Source organism: Zootermopsis nevadensis, unplaced genomic scaffold (genome assembly GCF_977971745.1).
Source record: "Zootermopsis nevadensis isolate Lab colony 2312 unplaced genomic scaffold, Znev_1.0 Znev_ptg000010l, whole genome shotgun sequence".
NCBI lineage: Eukaryota > Metazoa > Arthropoda > Insecta > Blattodea > Termopsidae > Zootermopsis > Zootermopsis nevadensis.
The window spans coordinates 778,237-795,892 of NW_028259142.1; the positions used below are offsets into that span (position 1 = coordinate 778,237).

The 17,656-nt window shown below is 44.8% G+C and overlaps 1 protein-coding gene and 1 long non-coding RNA gene across 2 annotated transcripts in view; one reads left to right on the forward strand and one right to left on the reverse strand.

Moving 5' to 3' along the window:
* LOC147874166 (uncharacterized) overlaps positions 1 to 17,656 on the reverse strand; it is a 100,180-nt gene that overhangs the window by 40,074 nt on the left and 42,450 nt on the right. Inside the window, exon 2 of the long non-coding RNA XR_015534443.1 lies at positions 16,450 to 16,520. This is a non-coding gene — a long non-coding RNA (uncharacterized LOC147874166). The remainder of the gene's footprint in view (positions 1 to 16,449; positions 16,521 to 17,656) is intronic.
* The window catches only part of Mid1 (calcium-permeable channel component Mid1), a 61,732-nt gene that overhangs the window by 15,466 nt on the left and 28,610 nt on the right, over positions 1 to 17,656 (forward strand). The gene's annotated exons all lie outside the window — the stretch shown is intronic.

Here is a 17,656-nt window from a genome sequence, read left to right on the forward strand (position 1 = left end):
TGACCGTGTCTCTGTCTGTCCGCATGATTAAGGCCCAAGAACGAATGGACGGACGTCATGCCATTGGTGTCTACGTTAAGATCGTAGTTTTTAATTTTTCTATAACCGGGTTACACCAAGATGGTGGACGAGCGAAGTTTTGAGGTGGGATCGACACTAGCGCCACATAATACGGCAATAAATATTCTAAGATTGCAGAGACGGAGCTCGCAAGAATGAGGACATTTGCACCTCGAGTGGGATTCCGGTCGACCCATCCGAGAGTCGCGTGCATTGTGATCGACTTCGGTTCACATACCACTACATTTTATTTTTACACTTCATAAGCAAACCCCCCCCCCCCCCCCCACCACAGTGCTTCATTTTTCCGGCTCTCCTCCCTAATTCCTTTACTTCTTCTCATTCTTTTCTGTATCATATTTCTTCCATTTATTTTTTAGTGGCCATACATTGCGTTCCCCGTATTTTATTTTTTCAGTAAGATTCTATTACTCTCAAGTCGAGTTGTTGGCAATCCTGGGTGAACACGATTCCTCTTTCGATGTTGCAGAGAAGGAGCCATCGATTCATCACGAAATAAAAGTCATTTGTTATTTCCAGCCGAACAAAAGATTGCAGCGAGACCAAAAGGACGGAATCGATGTTCGATTGTATCGAAATCTTCTCAGATTAAGGACAGACAAGCTTTTTGATTTACTGTAGCAATAATAAATAACACTTGTCGAGGTTACATCTGAATGTCGCCGGCTCCTGCTGCTTACGCCTGTCTTGCGACGAAGCTATTTGCTTGTGTACAGTAAGCGAAAAGAAATAATAAGCGATCCAGACTTCCCGTTAAATGATTCACGCCTCACTGATCTCTGCATCCGGCCACCCACGACTTTGTCGTCCGTCTCATTGCGGAACTAAACTCCGCTGCACGGCTTTTGTTCGTCGTACGTCGACACATTCACGATCATCCTGACCTTCGTCATTAAAGCAACAGAACCGGGGGGAAAGGCAAAAATTATTAAATTTCTCGTCCGGTGTCTCAATTTCCTTGTAACATTATCTACCTCATGTCGACAGTAGCTTTTCAGCTGGTGTAAGATGCGCCCTGTCTCTAAAGCAACGTCGACGTGCGTCTGTAAACACACATAACCCCGCAAGCTAACTCTAGTGTACACCCCCTTCCCTTTCTCAAACCCACACACACACACAGATCGATTTGAATATTATCCTCGCCTCGTCCTGTCTCTTCAGGCATCCGAAGTAAAATTTTGCAAGCATTTGCCACAGTCCTCACTCACTGTACAAATTATGAAGCCCACATTGGGTCCTAATGCATTCCGACTGTTCAGTCGTCGAGCTCCAACCGTCTCGTAACAGACTCGCGTTGATACATTGCACAGGGCATAGGACAGAGAGCGAACTTCTCCATTAATATAAATGTCTCTTAGAAGGCAATGAATCTGTAATATAATTCGTATTTAAATGAAGCTTCTCCCCCTGGACATAAAGAATACAGTAATAAGTCCAAATTGATTTTCGTATCCAGTCGCTGACTCAATTAGCAAGAGTAGGAGATGGTCCACGAGCACTGGGTGACTCGACACACCCCGAGCTTCGCGGAGACCGGGCCACCACGCGACAACGCCTTCCCCATGTTCAGCATCAGCCATGAACACCTGTAGAGATAAGCTCCGACCAAGCAGCGCTTACTCGTGAACAAGAAGTGAGCCGAGCGAAGGCCGCGTTCATTTAAACACAGCAAAAACCCGAGGTCGCGCCATGACACTGAACAGAATGTGATGGGCGGAGCATATAGCGCGCATGCGGGACACGGGAAATGCGTACAAAATTTTGGTTGGACGGCCAGAAGAGAATACCTAGGCGCAGATGGGAAGATAATATTAAAATAGATCTTAGGGAAACAAGGTTTGGGATGTAGAAGGAATTAACTAGCTACGGATTGGGACTGGTGACGGGCCCTTGTGAACACGGAGATTAACCTTCAGCTTCCATAAGGGAAGGAGATTTTCTTGACTAGGTGGGTGTATTATTAGTATCTCAAAAAAGGACTGTGCTCATGTGTCGTTGCACGAATCCATAATACTGAGTTCCAGTGTTCTTGGCCGCTGAACTTGTGAATTGGAACCTCGGAGCGAGTCACAAACCAGAAGTTTGCTGGAAGGGATGGCAATAGGCCGCGTACAGTACACTCCAAATAAAATATCACCACGTTATGTAACACAGGAAAGTCGATTTCACTGCACTACACGTCACTAGAAAATTAAAACTGCAGAGAGTGTGAGATAATCTTATCTTCTTCGCAACTCTTCAGTCCTCTTCTAATTCTTCCACTCCTCACAGACATTCGCTTTCTGAAATATCACTCGATTCATCACCACCGCTGCTGATGTCCACTCCATTATCTTCAATTATATCATATATTAGTGACAAAGCCTGACAAAAGCGTGACTAGGCGTGACGTACTGTAGCGGAGTGACGAGAAGTGGCCAGAAATGTCGAAACGTGACGAAGATTTACAAAGCGTGACCAATCGTGACAAAGCGTGACTAGGCGTGACTTGCTGTAAAGGCGTAACAATTTTTCCACTTGTCAATAACAGACGCTATTATTGGGAACTGCCAATTCACAACTTTAATTCTTTATTAAACGAACCATTCCTACATGTTCTTCGATTTAAAATAAATTGATTCCTCTACGCACCCATCTCGATGGTTTTGTCTTCTAGATGTTCGTAATCTTTCAGTGCTCAAGATGTCTTCTTTTCCTTTCGCGTTTTGGACTGACACGCCTGTCTCCACGTATCTGAACACAGAGCAGCAATCCATTCCATTTTGTCCTGATTCCGTCGTTATAATAATTTAACTCAGCCGTCATCAAGCCTTGGTTTATTCTGATAATTCAGAGTTGCGGATTGTCAGAAAGCAGCTGGTACACATAATTATCATTCGGCTTTGGAGAGAAAGGCATCTCTGATTAGTTTCGTCCTAAATAAACACGGTAAGATCACAGCAAACTCAACAGCACGAGGGTCTTCCCCTACCAAAGAGTCGCATCGATTATTTAAACAATGGCTGCCCTCGCCGCACTTAACTGCTGTATCGAGATAGTTCGATGTCTGTGGTCGATATATCGCCTTTTTGTTAGCCGTACTTCGAGAGCCCTCCAATCCGTTCCTGCGTTCGTTGTTTTTCGCTGGTTTCAGCAAGAACAAGCCAGCACCTCGCGATTCTCACTAAGACAGTCTGGAACTAAGCCCATTTCAGAGTTCTTGAAGTAGAAAACTCGTACCGGAAGCTGGGTCAGTGGACGGCCGTTTCAATTAGAGGTTGCCTTTGTATCCTCTGCGATTATCGATCATGTATTCGTCTTTCCCCTCTTCTAACATATTTAATGTACCTTATATTTGCATAGACTATCTAACGTCGAATGAAATGCGACGAACAAGCACAGTCAACTGGAAAGCGTTCGGAAGTATAAATAGAACGACTGAGGAAAACTACGAAACATATTCCTCAGGACGAACGGTGTCCAAACCGCGTTCGAGCCAGATGAGTCACCGGTTGACTTATGTTATTAAACAATGTATTCAAATCAGCGCCTTGTGGTCGTCCGTCACTCTGATGACAGAGTCTGAGATAGTCTCCGAAACGCTGGCTCTCCGCTAAACAATGGAGCAAGAATATTTTAGTGAAATTGTTTGCTCCGAAAACCTCGAATATACACATTCCTTATTCGCCTATTCAATTAATTTATTTGGCAGAGCGTACCATTTAAAATAAAACCCAATGTCACTGTCGCCCCGGTTGCTAGGCCGCGGCGCACGCCGGTTGCGCAAAGGTTGTGCAGGTGGAAACAAGGCGAGGAACGCGTGTCCGTTCTGGAACATTACTTCGCATCTGAACCGCTGGCGAAACATTCAGCAATTTGCATCCTTGTAAGGAAGTACCGAGTAATACAAGGAATTTAAAAAGAATTTCGGGACGCGGGAAGTGAGTTTTCATCGAGCGACGACGAACACCTGAAATTTAAGGCCGCGCCTATTTCAAGCAGTGGGACACGGCTGCAAGAATTCGCTGGTTTCGTAGTTCGCGTGTGGTAGTTAAGAGTTGCGTTTTAAAATGAACACCCTGTGTAAACGGAGGAGTCATACACACTGCATTTCTGTATCAGGCTCTGCTTTACGTTAGGTTAGGTTAGGTTAGGTTAGGTTAGTTTAGGTTAGATTAGGTTAGGTTAGGTTAGGTTAGGTTAGGTTAGGTTAGTTTAGGTTAGGTTAGGTTAGGTTAGTTTAGGTTAGGCTAGGTTATGTTAAATAACGTCTCTTCTTTCAAATGTAGGCTAAACCTTCAATGTCAGAATATATTACGGCGCAGTTTAGAGAGGGTTCCCTGTGCTAGCCTGCCCACAACACCACATGCGAATAAGAAAGCAGGTACGTGCCTAGGACCGCGCATCAGTAATGTGTGTGTGTTCACTGGGATGCGCACATTGCAGCTTATAACACCGACATAACCATTTGTTCATCTTCGCATTTTGACATAAAAATCAATCGGTGTTTCCCGTCTGCCTCTTCTCCAGCGTCTGGAGGTGATTTTAATGACAAATGCTTCCAGGGATCCATTAACAAATCTCGCGAATCTGCCGTGCCACAACCTGACAGGGCGATAAATCTCCGCGGAATGCATGATCGTCCTTCTAATTCCCGTTATTATTACGGTTTGCATTTCGGTCATCCGGTGCAACGCTTCATGCAACTCTGCTTCAGAAAATCCCGTTCACAGAAACAGCGCTGCTGAGAAGATACTTTGTCTTGCGGGTTGTCTGTGCAAGTTCGAGGACGCAGAGACACGGTACAAAGTTCTTGGAAGACGACAACTTGGAAGACCGAAACGGAAATGGGCGATGAACGTTAAAATAGTAGGATTTGAGGTTCTCAGGGCGGCGAGTACGAAGATGGCTGTCTTGTGGGTTATTTATTACACCGCGTAGTCTGGTAGAAGTTTACCGAGGTTTCAGGAACATTAAAACAGACTTTAGAGCGGCGAGTTATGAGGATCGGAAGCAGATGCAGCTGACCCAGGTTCGCGTCTGTCCAGCAGACGGTCTCGGTGTGTCGGAAACCAGTCGATTATCCGTGGTACGCGGCGCAGTGGCTGGGGACCGCAGGTCCACTGGTGCACGCAGAAACGCGAAGAACGCGTTTCGAAACTTTGATGATCCCCGCATCTGTTACTCCATTCCGCTCTGTGACATTTTCTTATATTATTAAAAAAAACACATCAACATGGCGAGGGTGCGAAACCTCGGCGTTATGTTTTGGAAGTAATCGTAAACTAGCCGTCAGATGTGGCTTCCTTGTCGTTTAGGATTCAGTCACGAACCCGCGGTGATTATTAATGTGTCTGTGTGCGACAGCTGTTGTTATTATTAACAGGCGGTGGGCGGGGGGGGGGCTGTCATGTCACGTGACCTGCGACAGTACAACACTGTGATATGTTTGAGACACGGAAATGAATGTTCGAAATAGGTCAGATGACAGAACTGAAGCTACGTGAAGAGTTTGTGAAAACGACGATGGCCATCTTCTGGGTTGCACTGCTGAGCAGTCTGGTACACATTCACCGTCCCGATGATGGAGGCAGCGAGGACCTCCGAAACGCCGATAAACTTCTACCAGACTACGCGGCGCTGCAGCCCAAGAGACAGCTCACAGCTGCGAGAACTCAAGCGATGAGTGATTGGTTTAAGCTGGCAAATGAATGAATTCAATGACCAGAGTTCATGACGATGATGATGTACCACGGGGCACCATGACAAGGAGTTTGGAATGAAGCTGATGAGCACAAGACGACCGGACAGCGCGCATCTCCTTGGGGCCACTTATTTTCCTGAGACCCCGAAAGTGCGTCGTGTGACAACTGTGATTGGTCGAAACCAGCGAAGGTACGGGTGACGTGCGAGCACTGCCACTGCAGAATGTTGTGTCTGGAGGTTGGGGGTTCATGCTGGATCGTGCCACACCCACCGCCGTGCTGAATCGATCACTTCCTCTAGGGCAGCCGCCAACTGCGGACTCCTGCTGCCTGTTCGACGCCGCCCACGTACAAACGGACGCGAGCACACAGCAACTCACTCGCAGATCCAACCACGAACCTAACCTCACGAGAAAAGTACTACAGCTCCATCGATTGTACGAGGCTACGCACTTTTCGGATGACTGACCTATTCGACTGCTCTAGTCTACAGCCACGAGCATAATTTTCTACCCAAATTGTGAGTTTGTGTGTGACCTTAGAAACCCGAAAGTTGGTCAAACCTAGGATTTACCATTCACTGTTGGTAAAACCCCATTTTTGGGTTTTAGCAACATACATTCCTTATCTAAGTTGTATTTTTTTTAAAAAAATTAACAGAAGTCAAAATAATAGATAAAAACATTGGAAGAAATAGAAAAATTGTGAAATAAAAAAAATGAGACATTTCAATCATGAAAGTACATTCTTTTCACTGCTGTTTCAAGACTTGCAACAAGGTGATCTATTATGACATCTGGAATTGCATAACACACCAGAGGATTTTCACAAACACTTTTCTGCTAACTTAACCTAACCTAACCTAATCGTTTTAATACCTGCTCATGAGATGATAAAGTTGCGTCATATTGTGATAAAATATATTTGTTTAAATCTTGTCAGTCTAATCACAATAAAATTCCTATTAAATATTAAAATATTACTATTAATTAACATTTAAATATTTTAAAAAAAATTAAAAATATATTAAAATGATGTTCTCTATCGAAATGTTCTAATGTAAATCGAACATTTCGATAGAGAACATCATTTTAATATATTTTTATTTTTTTTTAAAATATTTAAATGTTAATTAATAGTAATATTTTAATATTTAATAGGAATTTTATTGTGATTAGACTGACAAGATTTAAACAAATACCTGCTCATGGTAACTCCTAGCATTTACCAACACTGTCTGGTAAATCCTAGGTTTGACCTCTCGCTCTTCTTTTGATGAGCAGCGTGAGACTGAGACCACGCCGCCGGATTCTGCATAAACCATAAAACTGGAGAAAACTGAATCACGAGGCAGGGGGCCCCGATCGATAGTCGATCTTTACGTCGGATCATCCACATCCAGGAAGACATCGCAGCGAAAATGCGGATTTTACTGACAAAACGTCGCCCCCTTTAATACGCACTATTCGGTGGGACTCGATGAATGAAGGAACCAACGACGTAGCGACTCAAACTGAAGACTTAAGTTGACTTAGTCGCTCAAAATCGCTGAGATGTTCGACCAAATGAGGCATAAATGTTTGGTCATCTCTCTATTTTTTTTTTATATAATGTCGTAGCACGCCGGTAAACAGTCTGTTGTCCTTCGGCGTACCAGCTGCTTGTGCTGACGCCTGACACCAAGTAATCGATATCGTTCGGATTCTGTTTAACCGCCCTTAAGCAAGAACATGTCCCATAGTCGTAAATCTAATTAAGTTTCCAGAGCCTACGGCAAATATCACGAGGAACAAAACCTCCTTGACTCTGCATTGCCTATTATGTGAAAAGCGTCTATGAACTATTGTTTAGAACTTCACGACACACGGAAGTGAAAATTATTCTGAGTTGGTCAAATCGTTTTATTACAAAATCGCCATGTTTTGTCTCATCTTCTATGCAGAGTTTTCAAATAACGTAGTGCATTATATTATGTCTTTCGGAAAGTTTTCCTTTGCGAATCTACAAGATATTTCGATTAAATTTTGTGTTGGGATCTGAATTAACATTGTCTTATCAGTTTTCTTCAGAACGTCTCATCGTATGAAATTTTTGAATAAAATGTGACAGATTTGAATATGGACGAATACTTTTATTTTAATCGTTTTTTGATGTGGTGGACACTGAACGAAGCCCAAGGTAGATTTCTGTCTCTCTGTCGTGTGAACAGCTGATTGATCGATCATTAAGGCGATTGGTGTTTCAGAAGATGTCTGTCTTCTGGATTGTTGCGCCGTGCAGTCTGGTAGAAGTTTACCAACGTGCTTGATGATTCCATCGTCAGATCTCTGAGATGTTGGTAAACTTCTACCAGACTGCACGGCGCAACAACCCAGAAGACAGACATACTTTCGCATAATTTATGCACTAAAACTAGGAGTATGTATTTCTGAGTTTATGTTTTATACATTTCTTTATTCAGGTAATGTTATTCGCGTTGCAAGTAACTTGTGACAATGCAATCTGATGTTGAGTGACGTTCTGTACCATTGTTTTGCACTTAACGTGGTTTCAGTGGTGCATTTAGTCGATTGAAGATCAGAGTTCGATTTCGCAAAAATTAAATTTGTTCGACTTGAATCGATATTTCTGTTTTCAAGGTCGATTACCTAGGATTCTGCGCTTAACCTCGAGTTCTAAGGTCACAGGACCTTAAAAGTTCATGTTACATCGACGCAGTACCTACAGCATGACTGAAAGTCAGACATGAGTCACAAATGAATACGAAATCGTAGAAACTTTTCACTCTGACTGGATCGATACATTTCTGCAACTACCGGTCTTGATTGATCGATGTGTAGATTATTTAATGACGTTTCAAGTACACTGTTACTGAATGTGCGCGGTAAGGTTTCGGAAAAGGTCAGTCGTGGTTTATTGTAAGGTGTGTGGCAAATTCCTCTAACCTTTCCACCCGATGCTCGCGGGTCCACGGTGTCATGGCTACTGAAACTGCATCATCTAAGCTGTCTACTAGCAAGGGGCGGAAATCCCCCAACCCTCCTCCTTTCCGAGTACTAGCCATTCGAAAAACATGCGTTTCCTCTGCCGCACTCTATATCAGTTGTTATGTTCATATCGGCAAAGTACACATGGAAGATTCGAACCCTCATGCATGCTACATATTAAGACTGGCGTCACAGAAGTGAACCCTCAGGTTCACACAACGGCGAATGTGAAAACGGCTGTCTTCTAGGTTGTTTCGCCATGTGGTCTGAGAGACGTTTATCGACGTTCATGTGCCAGCGGGGCAGTGATCTTCAGGCGGCTCTGAGATGTGTCGCCGTTGGTCTCCGGGTTGCATCGCCGCTTGAACTTGTAGGCAGACCGAAGCTCTTGACGATGGAGGCAGTATGTTCCTCAGAAACGTTGGCATTTGCCTGCAAGTTCACACACGGCGTTGAAACCCATCTTCCCCGCTGTGAGAACCTCACAGATCACGCTGCTTTGCCACTTCGTTATAATCTCGAGTGCTTTCTGTGCCACGTACACGCCTGGTTCATCAAAACAAGGCAGCACTGCCATACACAGAGGTGGAGATTAATGTCTGGAGCTGACCGGCCTGTGCTCCACGACAGCAGCGAAGGGGTGAGATTCCCCTGAAGGCGCACACACGGCCACCGTGATCGCATTCTATGACCGCCTGTACCGCGGGTTCGTAGTGCTATTTTAAGTAGAAGACGGGAGATCGCCACGGGCACGCGCATTGGTGACGAGAGCACCCGGTTCAACTTACACGTCCCGTGCTCTGGACCCGAGGACGGACATGAGATCATCATTTTTTTGGAAAATCGAATGTATAGGGGTCTGAGACCCCGAGCGCCCCCTTCTCGCTTTTACGGGACTTTTCAGTTCGGCTATGATTTATTTCTCGGGCGATACTGAATTACGGAATACCAGACATGAACAGAGAGAGAGAGAGAGAGGGAGGCTTTCGGCTCGGCGCCTCGGCCCTCAGTGATCGCCGTTCCTTCTGAAAACAGAACACTGCACACTCACTCTGAGAGCGTTGCCTATACATAAATAAATCACGCAATCGATCCTAACAGACATTTCATGGAAGCTGACTACCGTTCGCTTCAACTGAATCCGCGTACATCGTCTTGGCCTCACTTTCAATGACCCAGACTCGCAGAGGAAGTTTCCTCAACATCTGATTGTCACACAGAAGGTAGAGCAATCCCACCCTTTTGTTAGAGCACTCGAAAGCTCTTCCATTTCCGAGCCAATTCAATGCAGTTCTCATCATCATCACTTGACTTCAAAGCACAGGAAATCTTTCTGCTCCAGATCCAAGTTCCATTCTTTTCTTAGACGGTCAATATCTGTTGTTCCTTCTGGTGTGTAAAGGAAGACTTATTTTGGTGTTTTCTAAATCCTTCATTCTTCGCATTTTCTGTTCGTCCGGGCTCTACAAACACTAATGTCATGCGCTACTGAACGTGTTCTTAAGTCACTTAATGTTTCATCAATTGTACTAGCTAGGACCTCAGGAGTGAGGTTGCTGCTGGGAGGGCCTCCCACACTGGAAAGGGTTAGGTTAGGTTCAGGAAGACACACATTTTTAAGACGAGAGGAAGGGGCAAGACGCCAATCCCACCTGGCAGCTGGATCCCAGCATTTCCCCGGGGAAAAGTCATTACAGATTAGTTGAAACAACAAATACTAGACGGAATTTCATCTTCACAAACAACTTTTCGAAAACTGATCCCTCGAGTGTTACCCGCCACGACCACAACTTCATAATGGCGCTCATAACTCATTATACGTGTAAATAAACTCTGTTGCTTATTCCAGAGCGGGCTATGTAATCCTCGAAGCCACTGATGCTTATAGAAACAGAACCATGTCATCTCCTCTCTTACTTAAACCAACTTAAAGAGCTATGAACAGTATACAAAGTGGCTACTTGTCCCCTCAGCCGAGAGACGCTCAGAAACGCACCGAAGTGTAGAAGGGGTTAGGTTAGGACGCACGACGAAGAAACACAGATTGAAGGCGACTGCTTTTGGGACGTTGCGCCGCGTAGTCTGGCAGAAACTGACCGACGTTTCAAGGGTCCCTGGTGCTGGAGGCTGTGAGCACTTCTGAAACGTCGGCGAATTTCTACCACTTCATACTCGGCACCGCGAGAACCAGATATCCCGTGCAGAATACTGTCATCGCCATACCATTGCTATTTATAAACCTTCAGCCTAAAACACACAAAACTACAAACTTCTCTTTTCTACACGGATGCGAAAATTATGGAACAGAACACAAATTCAGAGTTGTATTCTTTGCTTAGGATTAATTAGCAGTGCTGTTTCGATTTGAAAAATTGTGTTGCGCTGTGGAAAATCAATGGCGAGATATTTTTGAGGTTATGTTTGACATAAGGAACGAAAAACTACATGCGCGGTGTCGCTAGACCGAAACGTCCCCTACTCAAGTTCGTCGAGACGAGGAAGCTGACCCTTGGTTCGCAGGTGGCGGTCGTCCCGGAGTCACACACAGGCAACGTCAATCTCTGCAAACCCAGAACTAATCATCGCGTCGTTGTATAAAGAACGGCATTAAACAAGGCATAAAACTGGAAGGTAGAGCACGGATTAACAAAATTTACTCGTTCTGAAGAGGGTTGGCGAGGCGGAGAAGAGAAGACGCTCACCAAACAGCGAGGATCGATTCGTAGTACCATCACCTGCCGCTACGGCGCCAGTCGCATCACTAATAAACTCGTCCAACAAACTATCGGGGCTCTGCTGCTAAATGAGAGGGGTCTCGTAGCCAGAACAAACTGAAGGCGTCGTGTTAGATCTGAGGGCCTTCGTTTATTACATTTCGAGACTTTCTGCATTCGGCGCAGAGACAAACGGCTGACAATCTTTCGCCTTCCAATCGGCTATCAAACAACGAAAAAATTAAGATGTACAAAACTACAATTTAATCGTTGTTTTGTATGGGCTTGAAAGTTGGACTCGTCGTTAAGGGAGGAACACAGATTATGGGGGGGGGGGGGGTGAGAACAGGGCGCCGAGGGGAATATTTGGAACCAAGGAGGATAACGTGACGTAGAAGGCTGCACAGTGAGATGCTGATAGTTGCTTCTGTTAACCGAATATTGTTAATAGAGTGATCGGACCGAGGAGGGTGCGATGAGCTGGCCATGTAGTACGCACTGGGGCGATTAACAATGCACGAAACACTTCGGTTAGAAAGCCTCAAGGGAATATAGCACTCGGAATATGTAGGCGCAGACCGAAGAATGCCACTGAGATGGATCTCACGAAAAAGATGTTTTGAAGACCCCGTTAAAGTTGAACCCTCAATCGATCCCCTATCCAGCGCCGCACGTCCTTATGATACATTCTAATAATTCTCCCACCTACGCCCAGGTTTTCCTTGTGTCGTCTTCCCTTCAGGCTTTTCCAAATACAATTTTGTACGCATTTTCTCATCCCCAGGCATGCTACATGCCCCGCCCATCTCATTCTCCGTGATGTGATCGTTCTTAACAGGCGTATTTAGGTGCAGTCGTACGAATGCAGAGCGATGAAGCCTCGTAAACCCCGGAACCACAGTTCAAATAAAAGAACGCACTAGCGGAAGGCGCGCGGCGGCAATCTTAACACGCGTTGACCACGGCGAAGACGCGAGTCTAGGATGAGGGCGCTCGACAAATTTAAAAATCGATTTGTACATCGCCAACCTTCGTGATTAACTGACTTTTATTTTTATTCAACTTCAAATGTAATTTTCTTTTAAATTTTATTTTAAAGGGTGGGGAAGTACGAACAATGTGAGATGTTACTCTACAGGTCCTTGTAATTCACAAATCAAATTCATTCACAGACATAACAGATTCTGTGCATCTAAGGAATGCGTCCCGGGAAGTCCAGACGTGAACTGGTGTTCATTCTGAAATCACACGAATCATCATCTTCCTCAAATTTCCCTGTAAACAGCTCTACTCTGATAGTCACTGGAATTGAACAGTGCCATCTGTCTCGTGATCTCCCAAGTGTTTTCTTTCCATGAGATACTAATTAATAATATTTACCTCATTAAGCCAAACAACATACATTCCGCAACACATTTGTATGTATTTATAGTGCATTGGGAAGTCGTAACCACTAGGGATAGCTGACAAGGGGTGATCTTCCAGCTTGGGGTGTGGGCAGGGAGAAAGACTTGGATGGATTCCTTAGCACAGCAGTTTCGTTGAGTCACGGGTTGGATTGATCTGGCTCAGAATATGGACCGGTAGTCGGTTATTGTAAATATGGTAGCAACAGACCGTCCTGTTGGAAGAGGTTCGAAGTGAGCGTACTTTACGTTTTTCAAGAACAAGTGTGATGCATGGAGTCAGTCACGAAACACACCGAAAGCTTCGTACAAGCTATTCAGGAAGCTGATCTTTATGATAAACCATCTCTCGAGAGTATCGATAAAGGTCGATCTGAGCAAAATGCAAATTAGCGGTTTACTCGACCGATAGAAATCAAAATCAGACGAAATGGCCGCGAAGAGTCGAGGGCCCAGGGCTGAACGTGCACCGAGAAGTCAATCTATTCGCTCACGTACAAACGATCAGATTCAATTGTCATCTGATTTTGGTTCAATGAAACCATTTCAGCCCATAAGTCAAAACTAATTCAAGTCCGTGTTTCGGAACAAACACGTACTCGTATCTGATACGCGCATGCGCGGACGCTGAACGATGATCATGACGTCACGAAACTGTGTGCGTGTGACATACGAGTAGTTTATCGGGGTCATACAGCATCCTATATGATGAGATGTACGCTTAATCTCGTTTCTGTCTGAATCATCTGGGCGGTGAACTGTAGAGGGTATAATAAATAAAGATATTATCTTGTTAATATTTGAAAATTATTTTGAAACCGAAGTTTCGTAATGTAATTCGTTCCGGATGCATCGAAATCTCTCGTTGTCTCTTCCGAGAAGGAATTCTTAGTGTCTAAAACGACACGACTTTGTACGCTACTCATCAGTCTCCCTCATCTGCATAAATAGAGCACCTATCACCTTAATTGGAAGGGACTCAAAATCATTACATCGAATGTAATTTGTAACAACATTTCTCGCCAGTAAATCTCACAATCGGGCAATGGACGTGTACACTCACTCACAAAAACCTGGAGACAAGACGGAATGTTACGCGTTTCTTTAAGGGCTCGAAACACAGCCTGCCATTTTCTAGAGACGAACACCGACTGAGTGAGTTCGAGAACATCGTGCGTAAGACAAGATTTAAACTCAGAAGACGTGAAGTAACAGACTAATGGAGAAAACTGCGTCATTTCGAACATCAAAACATCGCCTAATGCACTCGAAGTAATTAATCCAAAAGGTTTAAGACGGATAAGACAAGGAATATATACTTTACCCATTCCACATATTTTCTGAATCATTATTCATTAAATGCCTATAACTTTACGCTATGTAAGGTCAGCTAATGACGGCGTACTTCAATGAGCCAACAATAAATAAATAATTAAACAAATAAACATTGCAGGTGTGTTCACCGTTCAGATAATCCTCAGTACTCCACAGATTTCCAGGTTGATTTAGTGTCAGTTGTGGGATGTCCCAGTGAACACGGAGATTACTCATGCTGACAGCGAGAGAGCACCCGGATCGATATGACCGCTAGAGGGTATCTCGTTCGATACATCGCAACACTAGCCGAGAAGTCGAACCAGTGCAAAGTTTAGCTCGCAACTCAGGTTCCGGACGACCATTCTTGACAAATACATCGCAGACAAGAGGCAGAAGTTGCCGGAACGAGAATGGAAAGGCGTGATTCGTTCGTTGTAATTTCACGTACACACAAGAGGTGATTTGTCCCAAAACTGATGCCACTACAGGAAAAAAAAAATTAATACAGTAACACACATTGTTTCTTCGTGTGTTTCGCTAATGTCAGTCGGACACCGAAAACTTTCCGAACACCGCCTACAGCTTCCTGTTATCATCACGGCATAAGAAATGTTTTTGTTTTAGGTTCCTTCCACGGTCAGTAGGGGCCCACCTTTTTTTTCTACAGGTGAATAATGAGGAACTTATTTTGGTATTCTCCTGTCACCATCTAAGAGTTTCTGTGGTCTGTTCCTTAATTTTATTTTTATCGAATACCCAGAGTGGACGTTCAGTGCCTTCCAAGCCATAATTTAAACTCTGTTGTGCCGGTCTTGTTCCAAGTGCTTGGTGAGGACATACAGAGAGCTACCTCAGCGTAGACTGTGCATCAACGAACTAAGAGCCAGCTGTTGGTTCGACTGCGTGCAGTATTTATGAAACGATTTTAATACAGAGCAGTCACGTTCAGAAACGTTCCAGGCAGCAAGTTGTGGGGTCGCGTTCGCAAAGAGACACGACACGACGTCTTCTTACCCAAGTCTGATGTCCTTGTAGCGGCTGTCTTTACCATTTATTCGAGGTTAAGCTTTCGTTAAATATTTGCAGAGGCCCGCCTTCGATGATATAAGCGACAGTTTTCACCCGGAAGATCTCCATAATTGATGAGGAGAGGCGAAAAGTCAACCCGGTGTACGAGCGAGCGCAGTCACAACACAACAGGTAGCGACAGCCCGGTTCACAACGGGTGAGAATCCGTCTCTGCGGAACTCCGGTCACCAAACAGCCCCCGACGTCAGGCGTCACACGACTCGAAGAAACTCCTGTCCCGGTTGTCACTTTGTCCACGTCCGGTCCAAATTTTGACTACGAAACGACCTTGGGGCTTCGCAAACAAGGTCAGCCTACGATCGTAGCCTAATTCGCCTTTGAAGAAGATTTCTCTTGAGGACAGTTGGATAATGCTGAGATGGATCCGAGGCGAAACCGGTTCGAGGGTGTAGATTGGATTCGTCTGGCTGAGGAAAGGTTGCCGATGGCGGGTTAACAGTAATGAATCTTCGAGTTCCATAAAATGCGGGGAACTTCCGGACTAGATGAGCGTACTTTTATAGGTTGTCTGCTCCATGGAGGAACGCTGTGCTACATGAAGAGATCTGAACCGAAAATATCCGACAGAATACGAACAAGAAGTGACAACCCTAATACCAAGTTTGAAATTACATGTCGGAGTTCAAGTCGGTCCAGAGCAATGCAGTAATTACTTATTAATATGAGAACTGTGGAGGAGGTTGGCGGAATATCAATAGAGACGGAGGTTTGCTACTGTCGTCTTGGTAACTCATTACGGAAGATCCGATTCCAACTGACGTTGTATTGTCTCGTCTTGCGAAGCGAATATCAGGAAATGAAACGTAGGTACACTAATAACCCTGATGGATCGTGCAGTCACTGAAACGTTATCAGTCATCAGAAGCGACATTTTCTGCAAACGCTTTAAAAAAACACAGTTCATTCCCTTAAGGTAGAATTCTACTGTTCGTCTGCCTATTTGCGCTGGTGACGGTAGGTAGGCGCACGGTTTGAGGCTTTCTTTCGTCTTGTCCTCTCAAACACAAAAGAAATCGCTTCGAATTCCACCCTAGACACGGAAATCTGTCCGCGTTTTTCTGTGTCGGTACTGCAGACACCCTCCATCCCACTCCGCGCCATCCGACGAGTCATACCAAATGTCGAAAGAAATACTAAGGCTAATCAATGGCACTGCGAGGCTCTCACTTACCGCAGTGTTGCAGAAGATCTTCAGACCGCGAACCAAAGGGGATGAAACGAACGTCACTTCTTTATTTCTGTCTGAAATCAAAGAGAATGCGTTATTATCGGAGATGTCAAGACAGAATCGTCGAAAACACAGGCCACTTATTATGAGGTAACAACAGCCACCTCATTTAATGTCAGAGTTCACGTGAAGACAGTTAAATGCGATTAGGTAACACGAAATGCCTGCGACCATCACAGATAATTTCACTGGGTTTGTAATTATTAATACGTTACTCGAGTGATTCTTGGCTTATTTAACGATGCTGTTTCAAGTGAGTAACTTGTAAGTGGTAATATATAGACATGAATAGTGGTTAGTGGTTAAGAACTTGGAAGAAGATTATCGTGGCCTATTTGGAGTTACTACTCCGGGCATTCGGCTGGAGAGACTGAGGAAAGGGGCGGAAGTTGGCCCCGTTCGGCGACGAGACAGATAACGAGCGGCCACGGCTCTGCTTCGACTTTGCTTCACTGCAATAACCGGGTCGGGATATCTCGCCTCGCCAGGAGTTGCAAAAAGACCAACAAAGTTCCCAACCCCCAGCCACGAGTCGAGCAATTAGCGCCCAGGAGCGGCCTACAGGTTCGAATTATAGCCAACATTCTGCCACGAGGGTAAGATAAGAGATTGTTTATAAGCGTGCGTGACCGCGTTGTTAGTTAGATACCTGGAAAATCGTAGTCGATTTGGTTACTAACTGGTCGACTCTTTGTCCTTTTAAATCTCCAGTCCATTATCCCCATCATCATAATGGGTACGAAGATATTATTAATACATACGGCTACAAATTCTACGTTAAAATTTTGTTTGGACAGCGTTATTCTTTTAGGTTACGGGTTGTATTCAGTCATGAGGATAGAAGCAATGTAGACCCTTCTATCAGATTTCCCCTTTTTATCTTGTCAGACAACAAATTAATGTAGAGTGAACCCTCCCTGAAAGGAATTGGCGTGTTCACAGGGCCGGACATGGTCCGAACCCTTATTGCCCCCCCCCCTCCCTTGCACGGCCTCTTCGAAACACCAGCGCCAGTCCGTGAGATAGATCAATGCATCTTTAGCATCTGACAAGCTCACAGACTGAATCTCGCAGCTGAGCACAGAGCCCAGATCGATGTTTTCAGGTTGGTCTGTATGACGTGTAGCAGCCAGACACTGCGATGTAATGG